General features: G+C 46.4%; 1 long non-coding RNA gene across 1 annotated transcript in view; it reads left to right on the forward strand.

Annotated features, from left to right (window-relative positions):
• The window catches only part of LOC132660118 (uncharacterized), a 70627-nt gene extending 55172 nt beyond the window's left edge, over positions 1-15455 (forward strand). Inside the window, exon 3 of the long non-coding RNA XR_009601339.1 lies at positions 13546-15455. This is a non-coding gene — a long non-coding RNA (uncharacterized LOC132660118). The remainder of the gene's footprint in view (positions 1-13545) is intronic.
• The last annotated feature ends 6276 nt before the right edge of the window (positions 15456-21731 follow it).

Here is a 21731-nt window from a genome sequence, read left to right on the forward strand (position 1 = left end):
TGGGAATACAAATTAGTACAGCCAGTATGGGAACAGTGTGAAGCCCTTTAAAAAACTAAAATACCAGCACTGCATGACCCTTAAAAAACTGAAACCAAAGGCCTACTACATGACCCAGCAATCCCATGCCTGGGCACATACCCAGGGGAAATGAAATTCAAAAACATCCATACACCCCGATATTTATTGCAGTACTCTTCACAATAGTCAGGACATGGAAACAAGCTAAATGCCCATCAACAGAGGAATGGATTAAGAAGACGTGGTACATAGGACAATGGACTCTCACTCAGACATAAAAAATAATGAAATAATGCCATTTGGAGCAACGTGGATGGACCTAGAGATGATCGTACCAAGTGAAGTAAGCCAGAGACAAATAGCATGGTATCAAACATATGAACTCTAAAAAATGATACAGATAAATTTACAAGACAGAAACAGACTCATAGACTTAGAGAACAGATTTGCAGTTACCAAAGGGGAAAAGCCGAGGGGGCATAAATTAGGAGGTTGGGATTAACGTATCCACACTACTGTATATAAAATAGATAATCAATAAGGACCTACCGTATAGCACAGGGAACTCTGCTCAATACTCTAATAACCATCTAGGAAAAGAATCTGAAAAAGAACAGATATAACTGAATCAATTTTCTGTATACCCGAAACTAATACAACACTGTAAATCAACTATACTCCATGCAACCCTGTGGACTACAGCCCACCAGGCTCCTCTGTCCTTGTGATTTCCCTGGTGTGGGAATACTGGAGTGGATTGCCATTTCCTTCTCCAGGGGATCTTCCTGACCCAGGGACCAAACCCATGTTTCCTGCACTGGCAGGTGGATTCCTTACTGCTGAGCCACCAGGGAAGCCTCATAAGCCTGCTGACTTTGGTCAAAAAAGCAGTTAGTTTTTTTTTGTGACATGAAACTGCCACATTCAACCATTCAGAATAAAATAGTGATTTTAATCTCTATGGGAGGTACTGTGACGACCACTCCTATTGTACAGACAGGGAAACTGAGGCCAAAAGAACGGAACCTTCCTAGGTCTCATGGAGCTGGGCTTCAGCCCAGGGCACCATGGGCTTGGAGCTCACCAGACAGAAGAGCAAAATATAGAGAAAAAAGAGGTAGGTGGATGTAGAAAACTGCATCCCATGACTCTGACGAGACTTCTGCTGTTAAAGGCAAAATATGACCCCGTGCTTCCTAAGGGATGAGGCTGGTCGGGGAGGGGAGGGGCGCCAGCAGGGAGAGGGAGTTCTCACTGCTAGAGGAAGGGACAACCCAGGAATCCAGCACCATCTCCCCAAGGGGCATGCCGACCAGGAGGGACCTCTTTGGATTCAGTTTTTAGAGCAAAAGCAGAGGTAGTAGTCATGAAGGTCAAATCACACTGTTAAGGTCAGAACTTGGTTTGGAGGAAGAATATCAAAGACTTGACCCCAGGAGTGCAGCTTCCTGGTGATTTGTCTTAACACAAGGAACCTAGAAATGAGACAGTGCTTTGAGGCATCCAATGACTGGATCTGAATTTGAATCCCTGTCTGCCGCTCACCTGCTGGGTGACCCTACGTCAGCTAATTAATTATATCATTTTACACCAAGACTAAGTGGCCCCTGGAGCCCTTTTCTTTCTATGTTTAAAAATTCCAGAAGAACTAATATTGTAATTATAGGGACTTCTTGAAAAAAGCCAAAATTGATTTCTAATTTGTAAAGAGTCAGGTCTGGGCCCATGGGCCCAGATGTGGTTGGACGCTTGAGTCCTCTCACCTCACATTATTGTCGACACAGCTGATCTTACTTGGACCTTAGGATTTTTTACGACTATGCTAGAAATTGGAGGGTAGGAGGGGTGATCAGCGAGTTCCAGAAACCTCACACAATAAGTGTATCATGAACATTTTCTCATGCCCATACTTATAACACTACCTCACACTTTTAATGCCAGCATAGTATTCCAAAGCATGCAGGTACCATATTTGTTTAAAAGCAGTATATTTGTCTTTTTGTCCTTTTAAAGGTAATACTTTGGGGGTTTCCCTGATGACTCAGTGGTAAAGAATCCAGCTGTCAATGCAGGAGACATGGGTTTGCTCCCAGGCCTGGGGAGATCCCGTATGTCTTGGGGCAACAAAGTCCATGTTCCACAGCTACTGAGGCCACGTGCTACAACTATTGAAGCCTGGGAGCTCCAGAGCCTGTGCTCTGGAACAACAGAAGCCACTGCAATGAGAAGCCTTCACATTGCAGCTCAGGAGTAGACCCAGGTCACTGCAACTAGAGGAAAGCCCACGCAGCGACAAAGACCCAGCACAGTCAAAAACAATAAATGAATTGATTAAAATTTTTTGTTTTAAAAGTAATACATTTTTCCCATTACTGGTAATTCTGTAATGATCAGCAGGGTCTAAATACGTCTGCAAATAACATTTTGTATGATAACATTGTGCACTACATGTTTACGAATAGTATTTTGTGTAAGGACTTGGAGGAATTACTGCATTAAATGTATATACGTTTGACACGTCCATAGGAACTTTCAAATTACTCTTAGACAAGAAAAAAAAAAATCACTTTACTTCTAACAAGTGTATGAACATGTCTATTTTTCCCAGTCCTCTAAATAAGGCCATTTACCCTGTGCCTATTATGCTACATACTGATTCTTCTTATTGATTTTCAAGAACTTTTTATATATTATGGGCATATACCCTTTGTCAGTTATGCATGATGGTACAAATATTTTCTCTGCTCTATTGCTTATCCTTTATCTTCATTTATATTTTGACATGCAAAAGTGTTTTTTTATGGCTTCTGAATTTAATGCCTTGAATAGGAAGTCATCTTCCTTTCCAAGAGTAAAAGAAAAAAAATGTACCCTGTATTTGCTAATGCTTTAAAAAAATTAAAAGTACTTTTTTGAGGGATCAAAGCATTAACTGGGGAAGGCAGTACATAGTCATTATGGTCTTCACCACAGCACCCTTTTGGTTCTCTTCTCTTCACAGCATATGGTAGAATTTCACTTCCTGCACTCCTTGTGGTTAGGTGGGGCTGTGTGACTAGCTCTAGCCCTAGTTGTAAGCGGAATTGATGGGGTCACTTCAGGACCACGCACTTAATTGCTAATGCAAGACCTTCCAGTCCATGCCCAGCCCTTCCATGGCGATGTTGGAGACGGCGGCTGCTTCATCAGCTGGTTCCTGTGCTCCTTTAATGAGCAGAGCCACCCTACCGACATGTAAGCAGACATGCCCCAGCCATGACTCAGCCTTCAGCGGGTTAGGTCGCTGAGGTTTTGAGGCAGTTCATCACCATGACACAGTACAGCCTATTGTGACTGATGTCTTTGCTTTTTTCCATATGAACAGCTGATTATTGATTTTCTATTTTTTAAAAAATAGGCCATCTTTTCCTGCTGATATTAAATGCCAAGCTTATCACATCCTCAATTCTCATATATTCATAGGTATATACTAAAATATATACCTATGGACCTGTGAACCCTATGGTGGCTTGGTAAAGAATTTGTCTGCAATGCAGGAGACCTGGGTTCAATCCCTGGGTCAGGAAGATCCCCTGGAGAAGGGAATGGCAACCCACTCCAGTATTCTTGCCTGGGTAATCCCATGGACAGAAGAGCTTGTTGTCACTAGTCCATAGGGTTGCAAAGAGTCGGATACAAATGAGCAACTAACATATTAGTAACTGGACTCTTGAGTTACATTCATCAATCCACTTGCCCACTCTTCTACCAAAATCAACTGTTTTAATTGGTAAAGCCTTATAACATATTTTGATGTTTTGCAGAATAGGTTTTCAAGTTTATTTTGCTTTTTCTTATGAATTTACTCTTTCGACAAACTTCAGAATTAAAACCCCATTAGAATATAGGTTAGAGTTACATTGAATTTCTATCTTAATGGCAGGAGAATGTCTGACTTTACTTATGGAAGCTTCCTCACCTATTTTCACCTATTTTAAAGTACTAATCTGCTTATGCTTTAATATTTTTTGAGCTTCTATGTATGCCAAGCATTTTGCTGGCACCAAAGATAAAAGATGAACAGGGCACAATTCTTTCCAGCTAGGTTCAAAGTCTAGTGGGAGGCACAGACAGGCAAGACCATCAATACTAGTCCTAAAAGGGAGGTGCAAGGCATGGTAGGAGCCCAAAGACAAGGTGTAATGAAACTGTGCTGCAGTCTGAAGGGGAGTCAGCCAGGGAAAGGGCCTACTGGGCAGGTGGAAATGTATGAACAAAGATTCAGGTGGGGCTGTGGCAGGAGAGGGCGAGGAAGGTGGGAGCTGCCTCTGCTGTGCGTAGCGTTACAGATTTTAGGCTTGATCTCCAGAACAGAAGGGTGAGGCTGAAGGGTTTTAACTGAGCCTAACCCCACAGCCTTAGTGTCGCCTGTATTTGGGGGCATGGTTTGCCAATTTAACTGAGAAGGAGAGGAATCCCATAATTCCCATATTGAGGTATTTCCCTGATGGTCCAGTGGCTAAGACTCCATGCTCCCAATGCAGGGTGCCCAAGCTCTATACCTGGTCAGGGAATTAGATCCCATGCTGCAAGTAAGAGTTCCCATGCCGCAAGTAAAGATCTCTTAAGCTGCAACTGAAGATCCCACAGGCCTCAACTAAGACACAATGCAGCCAAATAAGTAAATATATTTAAAAAACGTCCGTATTTAATCACTTGGCCAGTTTGGTGCACGATAAGTCATTTCAGTCATGTCAGACTCTTTGTGACCCTATGGACTGTAGCCTGCCAGGCTCCTCTGTCCATGGGATTCTCCAGGCAAGAATATGGAGTGGGTTGCCATGCCTTCCTCTAGGGGATCTTCCCCACCCAGGGGTCGAACCCACGTCTCTTTCGTCTCCTGCATTGGCAGGTGGGTTCTTTACCCCTAGCACAACCTGGGTAGCCAGTTTGGAGCATAAGCCAATTCAAATGCTATCAAATGGCTAAGGAAAAAAGAACTAAGACCTACAAAAAACTAACATCCATTGAGCACCTACTGTGTGCCAAGAATCTTCATGGTATCAGATTCATGTTGTCAGTGTCTGGACTGATATTTTCACATAACGGAAAGCGTCGCGATAACCCAGTTTTTGCAGGTATGATTCCCACTTGACAGAGAAGATAAACAAGTTTCTGAGAGTGTAGGTGATTCCTCTGAATCACCTGGTTCTCGATCCAGGTCCAAGAACTAGTGAGCAGCAGAGCTGAGACAGCACAGCAGGATCTTGCCTTTTGAAAACTCAGTCTTTTGGCCCCTCCACAGCTGCGTCTCGTTAAAAAAGGAGCTAGTTCCCAGCCTGGGAGGAGAGAGAAGGCTCTGTCTTGGCCAAGTTTCATTTAATTTTCCATCAGTAGGTGTCAACTGTGAACTAGTCAGAAATGCTAAAATAACAGCTTAAAAACATAGGAACAGAAATGGAAATGTAATTTTAGCGTGCCTCACCAACCTCCTCCTGAAAATAAGTGCTGCTTTTGGAGTATCTGTTACAGAAATGTAACACTTAAGGACTAAACTCACAGGAGTTGCTGGTGATGTGCAATTTAGCAAGTTGGGCTGTTAAAGAAGGAGGAAGGAAAAAAAAAAAAAAAGACTCCACAGGCAGAAAATTGAAAACAAAAGGAAACGGAGAAAAAAAAAGCTACTGAGCACTGCTACCTCTGATTGTAGTCGCTCCTAATGGCCTGGGAATAGCCTGTTGAACTGAGAAAGTCTTGCCTCTGAGAAACATTAACTCAAAGATGGAGCCTTGGATGGAAAAGGAGGCTGGATATGGTCAATCAAGCATCAAGGCCTTTGACTGGCAAATTACCAAGGGCTCATTCAGTGCCTACCCTGGGCTGGGAGATGTGCTTAGACCAGTAGGGTGTTTCAGAATGAGGGAAAGCAGGGATTCCTCCCTTAAGGGATTTGCTATTTGAATTTGGATACAGCACCCACTAGGACCAATGAAGTGATAATACAAATGCAGGACAAGATCCGGAGATACATGGGGACACATCTCAAGCTGAGAGGAAGGAGGTCGCACAGCTCTGGTTTGGGCCACTTGAGGAAGGGGCCATGGAGAGGAAAAATGGGGTCATGGCTTAAAAATAAGATCTATATTCCTGTCTCAATTCTGGCCTGGATTTACTATGTGAACTGGACCAAGCTACTTCACCTTTCTGAGTCCCAGATTTGTTACATGTTGAATAGAGGAAGTTGGACAGATGGTTTCTAAGACTCCTTCAGGCTCTGACACCCGAGTGTATGATTTAGAATGATTAGTAAGGCTCTTTTCAGTTGCCAGTAACAGAAATCCAACTCCAATCAGCTTAATCAAAAAGGTGGGCATTTATTGGAGGTAATTGTGAAGGCCAAGGGAGTGCTAGGATCAGGTATGGATGGATCCAGGAGCTGCCACAGGTTCCTTGAGCTTGGTCTCCCTCCTGATCCACGACGGTTTGAGCTTCCTTCTTCCTGCGCTGGCTTGTCTCTCCATCACAGGGAGACAGGCTTTTTTCGGTAGTCCCTAGTTGCTCAGCCCCATCTAAACAGAAGGGGATGGGTTTCTTCCAGAAGAGAAAGTTTCAGGTACCAGCTGAGTCGAAAGGATTGATGGCAGTCTAAAGGGACAGGTGATCTCCACATGGGCCTTGAGTGCATTTTGGGTTCAGATAGAAGTGGAGAAGGGGAGGAGCTTCCCTGCAGGAGAGCAGCAGGGTTGTACCTATGGCACAGGCCTGACTGGAACCTTTGTGGGGCCCAAGGCAAGAACCCAAATGGAGGCCACAGGCCATATGGCTAAATATTAAAGAGTCATAACTCCCACTATCTATCTGTTAAATAAAACACATTTCTCTGTTCATCTGGACGAATGGACCTTCATAATGACCTGAAGGCAGGTTCCTGTTCAGAATTTTCACCATCTTTGGAATTTTGCACTGGAGTGAGATGGAGAAGAGCAAGCCTGTAGCCTTTCACTTTCTCTTTTCACCCCTGACTCCCTCCCACATCGAGTAGACACCTCAGCACACATACATCGAAGTCCGAGTCCTTGCAAATGGCTGGCCTGGGGTGCACATGCTGACCCTTCCTGTTCACCTTCAGGGGATTGGTCTGGAAAGAGGCCTGTGCAGGCCGTGGAAGGAAGCTGGGGCTGTCTGAGCTCTAGATGTTGAAATGTGGCACTGAGATAGGCTAAGACCTGAGACCCTCTGCTTGTGTTCTTGCACTTGGACAAATGTCTCCTCAAGCAACAATACAAAAGAATCTATAAGGGACTACAAATAACTGCACGCATGCACAGTCCAGGCAGTTATGAACAATAAGATACAAAAAGGCCATAGACGAACTCCCATTTCTGAGATGCGGGGAGCAAAATCAGGGTGCTGTGTGTGATTCCTGCACTCAGCACCACCAAGGGGGTGGGCAGACCACCTAAGCTGCCCCTTCACCCAACCCAGACCCACCGATTCACCCCACCTTTATGCCACTTAAGGAAGGAGGCCGCCCTCCTCAGAGAGTGGAGAGCAAGCAAGGGCGCCGGTTGCCTGTTTTTGCCCCATCTGCAGCACGAGTCCCAGGAAAGCCGAGCCTGAATTTCTTGTCTGGCCTCTTATCAATTGCTATTGACTACAAAGACCAAGGACCTGGGTTGGTAACGGCATTGAGGGGGTGTGTGGGCTCAGGTGGACACTTCCTTGTGACCCCATAGACTGCCCACTCCAAGGAGAGGGGTGTGGGCAGAGAGGGGCCACAGGAAGAGCCAAGTCCAGGGCAGTGGCCTTCTTGCCCAGGTGGAGGGCTGGTCCTGGCAGGGAGCCAGGAGTGGATGTGTTCGTGTGGGGTCACAGAGGTGAGTTAGAGCTGCAAGGGAGAACTGGGAAATAAAATTGAAAATATATTTAGGCTTGAATGAGGATGGCACTGAATTTCAGGCTACAGAGATTGCATTTGTTTCTATGGACAGTGGGGAGGCTGCGGGGACTTGAGGACCCAGGGCCAGAGTGACCCCATTGATCCCGCACTGGGAATGTTCTGTCCTGCCCTTGGGGACTCGCAGGGGCTGCTTCCTGCATCTGCAGCATCCTTCACCTCAGGTTCCTTGAGATTTAGCTTTGCTGTGAGAACAAGTCCTTTGGGGGAACATTTCCCTGAACCCCACTCCCACCCAGCCTGAGTGGTTCTTCCCTTGGACTCCTGGAGCCCCTGGGGTTTTCTTCACCAGAGAGCATGTCGCATGGACCCCGCCTCATTCCCGTGGCACAGGGACTTCCAGCAACCAGTCTGCTCCCCGACCCCCACCAAATGTTGGCAAAGGAAGGAAATTACTGCAAGAAATACAAGGGAGGTGAACTTAAGAGAAAGCTTGTTGTGAAAAGTAGCTCATGTACTTATCTCCTCAGAGACTTGGTAAACCCACACTCACCTTTAAAAATACATTTAGAATCCGACTGCTTTCACAACCTCTGTCGTGACCAGCCTGAGACCAGCAGTCGCTATCTTTGTTCACCTGGATTGTAATCAGGCCTCTCTTAGTTGGCGCCCTCCCCTCTCAATTTATTTTCAATTCAGGAGTCTGTTAAATGATAAATCATGTCATGGGTGATGATTTCACAACTCCGAAGAAGTGTCAAAGTCCTTATAAAAAGTCTAGAAGAGCTTGATCTTCTATATTCCTAGGCTTTTTATAAGTGGGGGGAAGGGGTGAGTTGGGAGATTAGGATTTTAAGATCGACACATATACCTTATTGATAGTAGTGTTAGTCGCTCAGTCGTATCTGACTCTGAGACTTCACAGACTGTAGCCCGCCAGGCTCCTCTGTCCATGGGCTTCTCCAGTCCGGAATACTGGAGTGCATTGCCATTCCCTTCTCCAGAGGGTCTTCCTGACCCAGGGATCAAACCCAGGCCTCCTGCATTGCAGGCAGATTCTTTACCATCTGAGCTATAGGAAGTCCATACACTATTGATACCATGTATAAAATGGATAACTAATGAGCACCTACTGTATATCTCAGGAAACTCGTTGCTCTGTGGTGACATAAATGGGAAGGAAATCCCAAAAGGAGGGGATATGTGTATACCCATAGCTGATTCACTTTTCTGTACGGTCGAAACTAACACATCATTGTAAAGCAACTATACTCCAATAAAAATTAATTAGAGAAGAAAAGATGTCTAGAAGGAGCTTACATGCAACTGGATTCCCTGGGGGCTCTTAGGAAATGCAGATTCTGATTCAGGAGGTCTGGGGCAAGGCTTGAAATTCTGCGTTTCTAATAATGCTGCTGCTAAGTCGCCTCAGTCGTGTCCAACTCTGTGCGACCCCATAGATGGCAACCCACCAGGCTTCCCCGTCCCTGGGATTCTCCAGGCAAGAACACTGGAGTGGGTTGCCATTTCCTTCTCCAATGCATGAAAGTGAAAAGTGAAAGTGAAGTCGCTCAGTCATGTCTGACTCTTAGCAACCCCATAGACTGCAGCCCACCAGGCTCCTCCATCCGTGGGATTTTCCAGGCAAGAGTACTTGGAGTGGGGTGCCATTGCCTTCACGACACCCCCATTCCCCAGGGATGTGATGCTGCGCAGACGAGGACCACACTGTGAGGAGTGAGTCTCCAGGAGGGTGCCCCCTCTTCTGAGCGCATCTACTACCCTTGCCCTCATTCCAGGGTAACCATCTGTCCCTGTTTGCCCGGGACTGCCTTGGCTTCATTTATTTATTTACTTTAAAATTTTATTTATTTATTTATAGCTGCACTGGGTCTTCATTGCTTCAAGGGCTTTTCTCTAGTTGCAGAGAGTAGGGGCTACACTATAGTTGCGGTGCATGGGCTTCTCACTGAGCTGGCTTCTCTTGTTGCCGAGCACTGGCTTCAGCAGTTGCGGTTCCTGGGCTCCAGAGCACAGGCTCAGTAGTTCTGCCCGGGGTTAGTTGCTCTGTGGCACTGCATGTGGGATTGAACCTGTGACTCCTACATTGGCAGGCTGATTCTTTATTACTGAGCCACCAGGGAAGCCCCTGCTTTGATTTTAAAATAGAAAGTCCTACTCCTGGGAATTCCCTCCCTGCAACTATCTGGTCACTCCCCAGCCCCTCCTCTTGGACTCACTTCCTCCCAGGTCCTCCTTCCATCACCACCTCTCAACAAGGCATTCTCCTTACACCTGCTCCCTCCCCAGCTTGCATCCTCTGCTTGTTGCTCTTCCTGTTTGGTTTTCCTCTTAAAAGTTACCACCCACTAGCACGCTGTTTCTTTTATATATTTATCTAATTGATTGTGTTTCTCTCCACTAGAAAGTAAGCTGCACAGAGCTGAGGCATTTTCTCCTGTCACTAAGGTACCTGTGGAGCCTACAACAATGCCAGGCACAGAGCAGAAGCTCCATAAAAACTCTGAAGCATTCAGGTCTTCCCTGGTGGTCCAGTGGCTAAAACTCCACAATCCCAATGCAGGGGGCCAGGGTTCAATCCCTGGTCAGGGTACTAGATCCCACATGCCACAACTAAGGGTTCATGTGCGTGGTGGCAAGTCACTGCAGTCATGTCCGACTCTTTGAGATCCTATAGACTGTTGCCCACCAGGCTCCTCTGTCCATGGGATTTTCCAGGCCAGAATACTGGAGTGGGTTGCCATACCCTCCTCCAGGGATCTTCCTGACCCAGGGATTGAACTCGTGTCTCTTATGTCTCCTGCATTGGCAGGAGGGTTCTTTACCACTTGCACCACCTGGCATGCCACAGTGAAGGATCCTGAAGGCTGTAACTAAGATTCAGTGCAGCCAAACAAACAAATACTTAAGAAAAAAATTTTTAAGGATTAAATAGCTGCCTGAGTCTCCAAACCAGTGCTTCTCAGACTTGGATGTACACATATATTCTCTGGGGAAATTGTTAAACTGCAGATTCTGACTCAAGAGGTCTAGAGTGGAGACTGGGACTCTGCATGTCTCATGTGCAAGGCTTCAGGTGATGGCTGGAGGCTCTAAATGCTTGTCCCTTTGCTTCAGTCCCAGGTGTCCCCTCCCCTCACTATAAGGAGGGTGATCTGGATTTGGAGGTGGGACAAGGACTCCTTGGCAGTGAGAGGAGCAGGTGGGATGATCCTAGTTCCCGTGATGAGGGATGTTTGGCTCTGGTGTGGCTGGGTGGCCATCCAGCTGGCCCATCCAACTGATCGACTCAATGATGAAAAAGGCCCAGATCGAACTTTCCCTGCTCTGAGCTGGCTTTCAGGAAGAACTGTTCCCCCTCCCACTTCTCTTCACTGTCTCTACAGCTGGCTTGACGAGTAAAAGATTTCTCTCCAGAGCCGGGCTCTGTTTGGCTTTGCACCTGCTCCCGGCAGCTGTCGCTGAAGTTGCCGTTAATGGCACAAATGGAGCCTCCAAAGGCCGGAGCCTAAGCCCTGGTTGGCAGGGGGCTGGGGGTGTGTGGGCTGTGCAGACAGATGGGAATTCTGCCAGCTACTGGGATCCAGGCTGCACTGTCAGTCAGCCGGCCGGCCAGACAGTGGGCTGGCCAGCCAGACTACCAATCAGCCAGCCGGCCAAATCAGAACATTCACCCAAGAAGATTGTTTCAGGGGACTTGGGGTAAGCGTAGATAAGCTCTCAGCTTCTTGGAGCTCAGGTTTGAGTTGAAGTGGGAAGATTTCGACATAGAAAAACTTGAAGAATAAGACAAGATCCTGGATAAAATTTTGGACCTGACTTATGTCTGTGGAACCAACCAGAAGAGCTACAGGAGTTCTGATAAATGAGACTATTTCTTCTTCCCAAGACTTTGATTCACTTTAATACAGTGTTTTAAATGGAAAACAGAGATGCTTTCTGGGATACTGCATGTACCCATTAGACAGCTGTGACATGTAAAAGTTTTTAACTTATGGAAGCAAAATAGAATTATGGGTGGTACTGATTGGCCGTTATCTAAAGTTGCTGAGAAGTTTTAAAGGTATTGAGGGTTTGTGTATACTTGGGCTGCCAAATTTTGGAATTTCCAGCTTTTAAACATATCAGTATGCTCAAATGTTAACTGAAGTTAATAACGCTGATACTGAGGTAGGTGCTGGCGAGAGTCACATTTGCTGAGAATGTTCTGTGTGCAGGCACACGCTCTCCCTGTGTCCTCATGACACTCCAGGAGGTCGTGGTGATCGTTGCCTCTGGAGCCACCCAGCTTCCATCTGCCACTTAGCTGGTCACTGTGTCCTGCCATCCTCCCCAGCTGTCACTCCTTGCATTTCTGTGGGTGACTACCCCAGTGCAGAGGTGTGACATACGACTCAGACCTGGCCAATCAGAGCATTTCCCTGGCCATGGTGGTTGTTTCAGGGATGGTCACATGACCCAGGGAGAGCCAGTGATGCTTGGAAACAAGATCTGACTCTTCTCTCAAGGATGAGAAGTTGAAAGGATAGACCAGGAGTTTCTGCCTCCAGCTTGTGACCGTGAGAGGAGAGCCTCTCTGAGAGCTCTGGGTAGGTGATATCTTCCCAAGGGGGAGCCCAGAGCAGAGTCTGAAGGTAGAAACCAAGGCCTGGTGACCCGTTTGCTTGTTTTTGCTGGAACCAGTTTGAGTAATTTGTATGTTACTTGCAACTCAAAGTGTCTTAGCTGATAGACAAGTATCACTTATGTTTCCATGTTGCAGACAAAAAGATTCTATCTGCTAAGTATGGGATGATGACAGTTTGAGCTGCTATGTACAGGGTGCCCCACGAGACATGGGGCTGAGTGAGAGGGCAGGAGAATGGAGGATAGCATGGTTTCTGATGGCATGGCTGGGAGGATGGTGGGGCCCTGCCCTGAGAGAGAACTGGTTTGTGTAATGCCCAGGTGGGAATGGAGTTTGAAATTTTAAGGAAAACGTGGATTGGAGACAAAGGTTTGGATTCAAAGCAAAACCAACCAACCAACAGCAACAAATCAGCTACTCTGAAGGGAGCTGTGTAGTAGACAGGGTCACTCCAGGTCACCCAGCTGTAGGGAAAGGGGTATCTTTCCTTGTGCGAGGGGCATAAGGAAAACTTTTCAGTCTCAGGGGGGCAGAGGACTGAGTTATTTATTTCTTAGGTAACGGCACACCTCTTACCCGTCCCCATAAAGCCCTACGCATTTGTTTGCATTTGTTATTCAGCCCTGTTAATCTGCATCCCCAGGACTTCCCTGGCCGTCCAGTGGTTAAGACTTTGTGCTTCCACTACAGAGGGCACAGATTCTATGCCTGGTGGGGGAACTAAGAGCCCGCATGCTGTGCAGCATGACAAAAAACCTTCCATTTCTCTTTTCTACCTGTGCTCCAGGCAGCTACTTTTAATAGGTTCAACGTGTATCTTGTAGTCTGTATGTGTCCCTGCAAAATGTTTTGTTGTTTTAACTGATGTAAATGGAATGGTGCTATAGAGCTCACTCTATACTTTACTTTTTTTTTTTTTTTTTAACAAAGTACCATGTTTCTAAGATGCATCCATGGTGCCATGTGTCCATTTAATCCCTTTCTTTGACCTGCCGCACAGGACCCATCGTGCATGTCCTCTGCATCTCCTTGTCTGCCCAGAGCACTTCGACTCCTGGCCACCCTGTGTAATGTTGCGGTGGACATCCTTGCACACGTCAGCTTATGATCCTGGTGAGGATTTTTGTGGGATATGCGTCTGCGTCATTGTCATCCTCCAAGACGGCCCAGTGTTTCCTGCCTCCTGGAATTCACACCCTTCCGCTTTGAACAGGGCTGCCCTGTGTACCAGTAGGGTTTTGCAGAAACGCTGGAATGTGACTTCCAAGGTGAAGTCATAAATGATATTACAAACAGGCTTCACTCTTGGATCACTCACTTGGAGGACAGCAGCTGCTATGCTGTGAAGGCGCTAGCTTCATATGCATGTGGTGAGAAGCAGGCATCCTGTCAACAACCAGCACTGGCTTGCTGTTTGTGTGAGTGAAATGCCTTGGAGCTGGGTCCTTCAGCCTCAGTCTAGCCTTCAGATGACAGCCTCAACTAATGTCTTGACTGCAAACTCACATAAGCTAGAAGCATCCAACAAAAGTGCACAAAACTACCCTGACCTACAGAAACTGAGATCGAGGCTGTTTATCATTGTTTTAAACCATTAAACTTTGAGGCAGTTTGTTATGCAGCAGTAGCTAACTAATACAAACTAACAAAACCCAGGAAGGAGTTGCTGGCTCATAGGGTGTTCCTATACAGGTTTAGATCATGTGCATAGAATCAATATGTTTTAAAGACTATCATGGAGTTGGCTATTATTTGTCCAGCCCTTTTCCATCTGGGTGATAGGGGGTAGGTGAATAGAGTCCCTTAGGCATAAGGCCCTAGAATGGTGTCAGACTGTGGAAGATACTGGGGGAAGATTGTCTGTGCCAGGGGCCAGCATTTCTGGAGAAATTTCAAAGGATTGCCCCAGGGGACTATCTGTTGTGGGTCAAAGCACTCCAGACCCTGGTTGGGCCAGCAAGAACCTGGAGGCCCCTGGGGCGAGCTGACCCTTCTGGAGGGGAGCTCAGCTAACATGACCTGGCTGCATGATAAGCGGACACAGAGCAATTCCTCTTGGCCAGGTTGTTGAAAAACTTCAATTTGCAGATTGAAGGGATGGAATTTCATTTTCTCTTATGTTTCCAATCTTGGTCGGTAAAATAGATTCCTGCAGTGTCATTTCTCTGATCACTCCAATCTTTGTTAAGGAAATGAGCTGCTGGAGTTCAATGTCTATTTTATTTAGAGTGCTTCAGCAGTCCCCAGATACTGGGGCCACTTTGATGTCCCAAGCCATTGGAAATTGAGCTGCTCTAGCCAGAGATTTTTCCATTTTCAGTTGTGTTTCATTTTGCAAGTTTTATTCAAAAAACATAACAGAGTTCCCACTGAGGACAGAAGGGCCAGAACAACTAACTCACACATAACAGCAATAATATATTCTCATTGCAATATCCCCTAATGACCCTCAGGTTGAATAGTACTTTGTGATAACAGCGTTATTGAAGAGTAACTTGCCCAGTGTCACCCAGCTACTGTGGGCCATGTCTGCCCAGGTCATTTGACCCCTAATGCTCTCTGTACTCAGGCCTGATGCCATCTCTATGATGAAAAACTTCTGGATATATATAGTGGTGATAGATATACAACATTCTGAATATACTTAATGCCGGAACACTTAAAGATGGTTAAAATAAAATGAGGACGTCCCTGGAAGTTTAGTGAAGTCTGTGCTCTTCCAATGCAGAAGCATGGGTTCAATCCCTGGTCAGCGAACTAAGATTCTACATGATGAACAGTGTATTCCACTCCCCCTACAAAACACCCCCACAAAAATGGTTAGAATTGTAAATTTTATGTTTATGTATATTTTACCACAAAGTAAATAAAGTAAAATAAAAAGTAAATAAAAAGACGTGCCTCAGTCCACACTGCATTGTAGCTTTCTGTTTGGGAGAGGGTCTTCTAACCAAGGGTCATGGGCTCCTAGAGGGCAAGACTATCTTGTCTTGTTTTCATCTGTGTATGTCCTGTGGCTTTCAGTTACCTCCCCCTTCCTAAATGTTGTAAAAGGTCCAACTCACAGCCTGGAAGCTTGACCTCTCCCTTGTGGTCTGGTGGATCTGGTGAGGTAGCTAACTTCATAGCCAAAGTAATGCCCCTCCCAGTAATGGCCAAAAGAGCAAGGTTCTGGCCCCCACATGCTCAAGTGACCAGGAGCCCTGCCTCTCAGATTCCCTTCTCTCAAATGTCCAGGCACCCTCCAGCCTTACAAGGGGCCAGGCCAGTCTACTCTCAGAGCCGGAACAAAAGGGCCAAAAGATGCTCCATGCATCTAAAAACTGCAGTACCACCCAGACTCTCTTCCAGTCAAGGACAGCTGAAGTCTGGGGCGGGGTCTAAGAAGATGCTCTGTGTGCTGCAGCTGCCTTGCTGGAGTGTGGTGCCCATGACAGGGCTGACGAGCATCGCCTGGGACTGGACCAAGAGCCCTGGAACGGTGTCCTGACCCAGGCACCTTCCAGATCGGAGTTCTGGATGCAAAGAGGGCTAGTGCAGTCATCCTGTGCTTCTATTCTTTAATGCCCCATCTGGCCAAGGACATTGTCAATGCAAATCAATGAGGAAATTGTTGGTTGCAAGTTCAAATCAAATTCATTTGAGGACAAGGGGGAAAAGAATGTACCGGCTTATGTAAATGGCCATGTTTGGGGCTGACTTCTGCAGAGGGGGCCCAGGGGTCAGTTAAATCATCAGGACTCTCTCTCCTCCTCCTCCTGGCCTGTGTGCTCTCTGACCGGTTCTATTCCACACACAAGTCCCTTCACTATGGAGCAGGCAAGAAGGCGACGGGTGGTTTCAGACTCATATTCTCTCAATTTAGCAACAACAATTGAGAGAGTGTATTTTCCTTGTTAGCTCTGGCAGAAACGTCACAGGACAGCCTCTAACTGACCATACCAGGAGCATTTGTGCCTCCTTGAATTAATCACAGTAGTGCCTCATGGAGGGCTATTCTGATTGACTGGGCCTGGAGCCTCATCATTATCAAGGGACGGTGGATTCATATGATTGACAGGTCCATCAGGACCCCCAGGGATTGGGGAGCAGCACATCATGGGAAAAGTGGCTGCAATATCAGAGAAGAGAGATGGGAAAGTGGGAGGGGTCCTCAAAGGCTTTAAGAGCTGGAGTCCATAAAAGTCCCACATTTGCAGGCTCCCACTGGGGCCCTTTAAAGTCATTCCTAGATCTTCTTCCAGAAGAGTCAAGCATGATGAGAATTATGTGTGGCCCAGAGCTGGAAGCCTGGGCAAAAGAGTGACTGAATAAGTGAATGAATGAATGGGTAGGTGGACTGACTGACTGTACTAAGCTTCAGAAGGAAGTGAAAACATAAGACACTCTATTCCCAAGAGGTATCGGCAAAAGGCGTCTCTGGCCAGCTCGAGTCTGGAGCTATCATATCCCAAATCAATTTTCAGACTTGAACAAAAACGCGTATCTATCTCCCTCTGGTTCCCTCTGCCTCCTCTCCCCCAAAAATGTGTCTGCGGGGACAGATGGCCCTGTGTCAGCGTCCCTGTGTGATATTGATGTGAACAGCGAAGGAAGGCGACATGTCTCATGGCTGTAAAAATAGACGTGCATTAGGAATGCATGAAGTCAGACCCCTCCTCTGGCCACGCCAGGCATGCTATTCTAAGCCCAGCACTCATGGGTTTGGTATCCAACCACCCGGCAAGGCAGAGCAGTGGTCTGGAACTTGACATTTAAAGGGTTTGAAAGAAATAGAAAGAGGCATGGAGATTTCTTTTTTTAAATCAGTCTGGCTATTTCTGAATGGGACATGCCAAAGAAACCGGAGATCAAATTCACAGCATTTTTGAACGATAGCGTCTGAGAGATGGAGGGGGCTGAAAGAGCTGCTCTGTCTGGTCTCCCTCCCCATGCAGGGATTCCTTTCATGAAACCGCTGATGATTGTCTAGTTTCTACTTGGATACCACACGTGAAGGGGAGCTCTCTACCTTGATGGGCGGCATTTCGTCACTGGGCTTTGTTGGATGCTTCTGGTTGCTACTGCAAACTGCTTTTAAGAATATATTGAGTTTTTGTCTCTCTGTAATGCCCTCTTGCGACCTTGGGGTTCTGGTCTATTTTATGGTCTGGAAATGTATGTCTGCTGGTATTCCTTGGGTCCCTGCTACCTGCTCAGCCCCGCACAAGGAGCTGTGGAGGCTAAAAGAGAAGACACAGTTTCTAAAAGCCAGCTAGCACACAATCTGGGGAGATAATGAACATGTGTGGAATAATGAGATAGTGCCTGGCGACAGGATATTATTAAATTTGACATTGTGTGATACTGCCTGTTTCCTTCCCAGTCAAAATCAGTGGCAATTTTTGCCACCCCCACGTCGGCTAATGGCACCTACACTTTAGCAATCTCTCTGCCTTGGGAGCTTGGAATGACCTTGGCTTATTCTTACTTGCTTCTCTCCCCAACTAGTCCCTCTCGAGTCCTGCAGAGTGCTGGCTCACCAGTGCCTCCCACCTTCCATCTCCTCTCTGCTCATCTCATCCTCACAATCTTCTACTTGGGATTTGAGACACTCTTAGTTTTTATTCTTTATCTTTTGGCCATGCTGCACGGCATGTGGGATCTTAGTTCCCTGACCAGGGATCGAACCTGTGCCCCCAACATTGCAAAGCACAGTCTTAACCACTGAACCACCGGGGATGCTTATGGTTTGACTGTGCATTACTCCCCTCTGGCTTTGTCTTTTACTTACAGCTCCTCCACAAGCCCAGCTCCAGCCATGCTCTTGGGTGGTATCCACCATCTGCCTCGAATGCCCCTCCTTGCTCCCTCCATGCCTTTGCTCCTGCCGCTTTGCCTCTGACTTCTCTTTTGATCCAAATTCCATCACTTTTTTGAAGTCTGGTGGGAAACTTGGCTTCTCAGCGGTCCTTGTAAAGACAGTTGTTTCTCTGTAGCAGAACTGGTGGTCATCCCTTGAACCCTCTCTCGGTTTTGAAGGCTCACAGCCCCATGTGATGGGGAAAACAAAGAGTGGGCGTGTGAAGTCATAAGACTTCATATTTTGACATTGTCACTTACTGGCTGTGCTCTCAGGCAAATGACGCACTGGCTGTCAGTTTTCACATCTGCCTTGTGGGATTAATTTCACTTACCTCCCTGGTTGTGGATTAAGTGAGATAATGCATGTGGCATACCTTTTAAATATGCAGTGCCTTATAGGTATTGGTTACAGCTATGATCATGTCTTTTAAAAGAGGAGGAAACTAGGATCAGACCTTTTTAAAATCCCTGGGATTTATATTAGCAAATCTTTATATTGGGCACCTGCTGTTTGGCTCTGTGCAGTGCATTTAGGGGGTTAAAAGAGAAGGCATAGTTTCCAGCCAAAGAATTCACACTCTGGGAAGATAATGAACACATGCAGAGTAATGAGACTGCAGGCTTGGACAGGGTGTTATTAAGTTTGAAGTTGTGTGAGCCTGCCTGAAAGTGAGAGAAGGTTATTGAGAGGGCGGTGGTGTGGGAGAGCTAGGGCAATGGGAAGGCTTCCTGGAAGAGGCAGCCTGGAAGCAGAGCTTGAAGGGTGGGCAACCCCTGTGAAGGTGGAGAGGAAGCAGGAGGGCCATCTTGGTGGGGAGAGTCCTCTGTGGGCTGCTGACCATCCTGGACGGTGCTAGATAGGAGAGGGAGTTGGGTTCAGTCAGGGGCTGTGCTGACAGCTACATCTTGCCACAACCCAGGGTCTGGGGTTCGAAACTGGAGAGCTGCTTGTCAGAGACGTGCTGTGTGTGCTTAGCTGCTCAGTGGTGTCAGATACTTGCTTACCCTTGCAGATGAGAAAGCTGCAGTTCCGGGTGCTAATTGCTTAGGAGGGGAGGGAGGATGCTGACATGTGCTAACTACTTTTGATACAGCGAGAGGAGGTACATTTGAGATCCAGCATTTTTGGGTTTGACCTCCTCTTGCTTCCTGGAGAGTCCCCTGTGTGTTGGCAAGGAGTCACTCATGTGAGGCTTGTTTCCCCAGGGAGTGTATACCAGGTGTGAACAGACACTGGGGGCTCCAGACTGTCTCTGAAGAAGGAGCTCAGGGAAGGTACTCTGGATACCTCACACGCTGCATTCACAGGTAGGTTAGATGTTAATATGGAGAGGCTTTGCAGAGGGGCTGGTGATATGGGAACCAAACTCCTTAAGTGTCTCTTGGTGAGATCTCTGACCCACCCACCACTGGGTCTTGCTGTTATCAGTTCCACCCGTTGTAATGGGTGCAGAAGTCATTTACCTGCTGTTATTGCCAGGGTATCATCATTTTCCCAGTTCCTGGTGGATTTAAGATATGCTCTCAGGAGGCCTGTTCAGAGAATGCCTCATCTCCTGTCCAGTCCTGATGGTCCGTCTCAAGCACTACTTGAGGGGATGGGGTGCTGAAGACCGCTGAGCTCACAGTGAGAGAAGTGATGGCAAAGGCTGGGGTGACACTCAGAGCCGCCTTTGTTCTTGTGTTTGCACAGCCTTGAGCAAACAAGTCCCAATAAACTACATGACATGTGGGTATTGAGAATGCAAAGAGAAAGTGTCTCTAGAACAATACAGGAATTACAGTCAAGGCTGCAGTACAGGAGGAGGTTGCGCTGTTTAATTTCCCTCAAAGGCACAGGTGGTCTGGTTTCCCAAACAAGAAATGGTTATCTGAAGCCTGGGGGACAGAGCCTGGTGTCAGGGTTTCCCTCCTACAACGTTAACTTTATGTGATGGGATGCTGACTTTGTAGGCAGGACATATACACCCATTTTATGTAAGCCTCTTGAATGGTACGAGAAGACACCAGCTCTTAGAAGTGCCAGCCTTGCTGGGGAGGAAAATCAGGCAAGAACAAAGCAACCAGGGAATAAAGGCCCAAACTGAGACACAATGGCTCCATAAACTCAGACACCTCTTCCAGGAAGCCTCCGTCCTTCCTTCCCCTGACAATCAGTTGCTTCTTCCCTCCCATCTGCAATCCACAGTCCTGGGCTAGCACAGACTCAGGTTTACCTTCATATAGTAAATTCTTTGTGAGTCTATCTCCGTATTAGACCAGGGGTCAGAACGCTATAGCCCAGTAGCTTTTGTGAAATGAAAGTTAAACGGAGCATAGCTCCACCCATTCGTTTGTCCGCGATCTCAGGCTGCTTTTGCGCTAGAAGGGCCCAGCTGGGTTCTTGCCACAGAGATGGTCTGCAAAGCCATACACAGTTACTATCTGGCCCTTTGCAGAAAAAGGGTGCCAATTCTTGATTAGACAGTCGGCTGGCAGAGGGTAGGGCCTGGGTCTTATTCATATTTTACCCACTGGGTAGAGTGCTTCTCACAAGGTGGATTTCTGTTAATGTTTAGTTAAAGGAAGCAGTGTCCAAGCAGGAAAGAGTGAATTGTATCAAGGGGAAACAGTTCAATTACTTAAGAGCAAGAGCCGTTTTCAAGAATTTTAAAAGCCTTCGTTTCCATATACAGACTTGAGAAGCGAATTGCACAACAATCTTGTCCTAATGTTAAAGCAGCCCCTCAGGTCTCATTAGATAGCACCTTGTTAACCCAGTTCAAGGAAACCTGCTGATTCTTGAGAATAAAAGAGTTCCATTTCTATAATCCAGACTCCTCTCTCCTCACCACTCTAATCTCCCTCTAGTCTGAATTAGATGCTAGATAGATATTTCCTCTGAATTGGAAAGACTGTGAAAATAATCTAAGGCAGCATTTCTCAAACTGTTGAGACTGGAAAGTACAACACCATTAGATTTTTTTAAAATATAATATGGAACTTTTTTTAAAAAAGATTTTTTTAAAGTCTTCATTGGATTTATTAGATTATCGCTTCTACATATATATATACACATATATATATGTATATGTACATATACATATGTATATATGTATACATATGTACATATATATATGTACACATATATGTACATATATGTACATATGTATATATACATATATATATGTAATATATATATACATTTTTTGGCCATGAGACATGTGGACTCTTAGCTCTTCCACCAGGGGTCAGACCAATACCCCCTGCACTGGAAGGTAAAGTCTTAACCACTGAGCAGCCAGGGAAGTCTAATACAGCACCATCTTATGCGTTGTGTATTATAGGCCTGGTACTCAGGGC

The sequence above is a fragment of the Ovis aries genome, chromosome 7, assembly GCF_016772045.2.
Source record: "Ovis aries strain OAR_USU_Benz2616 breed Rambouillet chromosome 7, ARS-UI_Ramb_v3.0, whole genome shotgun sequence".
Classification (NCBI taxonomy): Eukaryota; Metazoa; Chordata; class Mammalia; order Artiodactyla; family Bovidae; genus Ovis; species Ovis aries.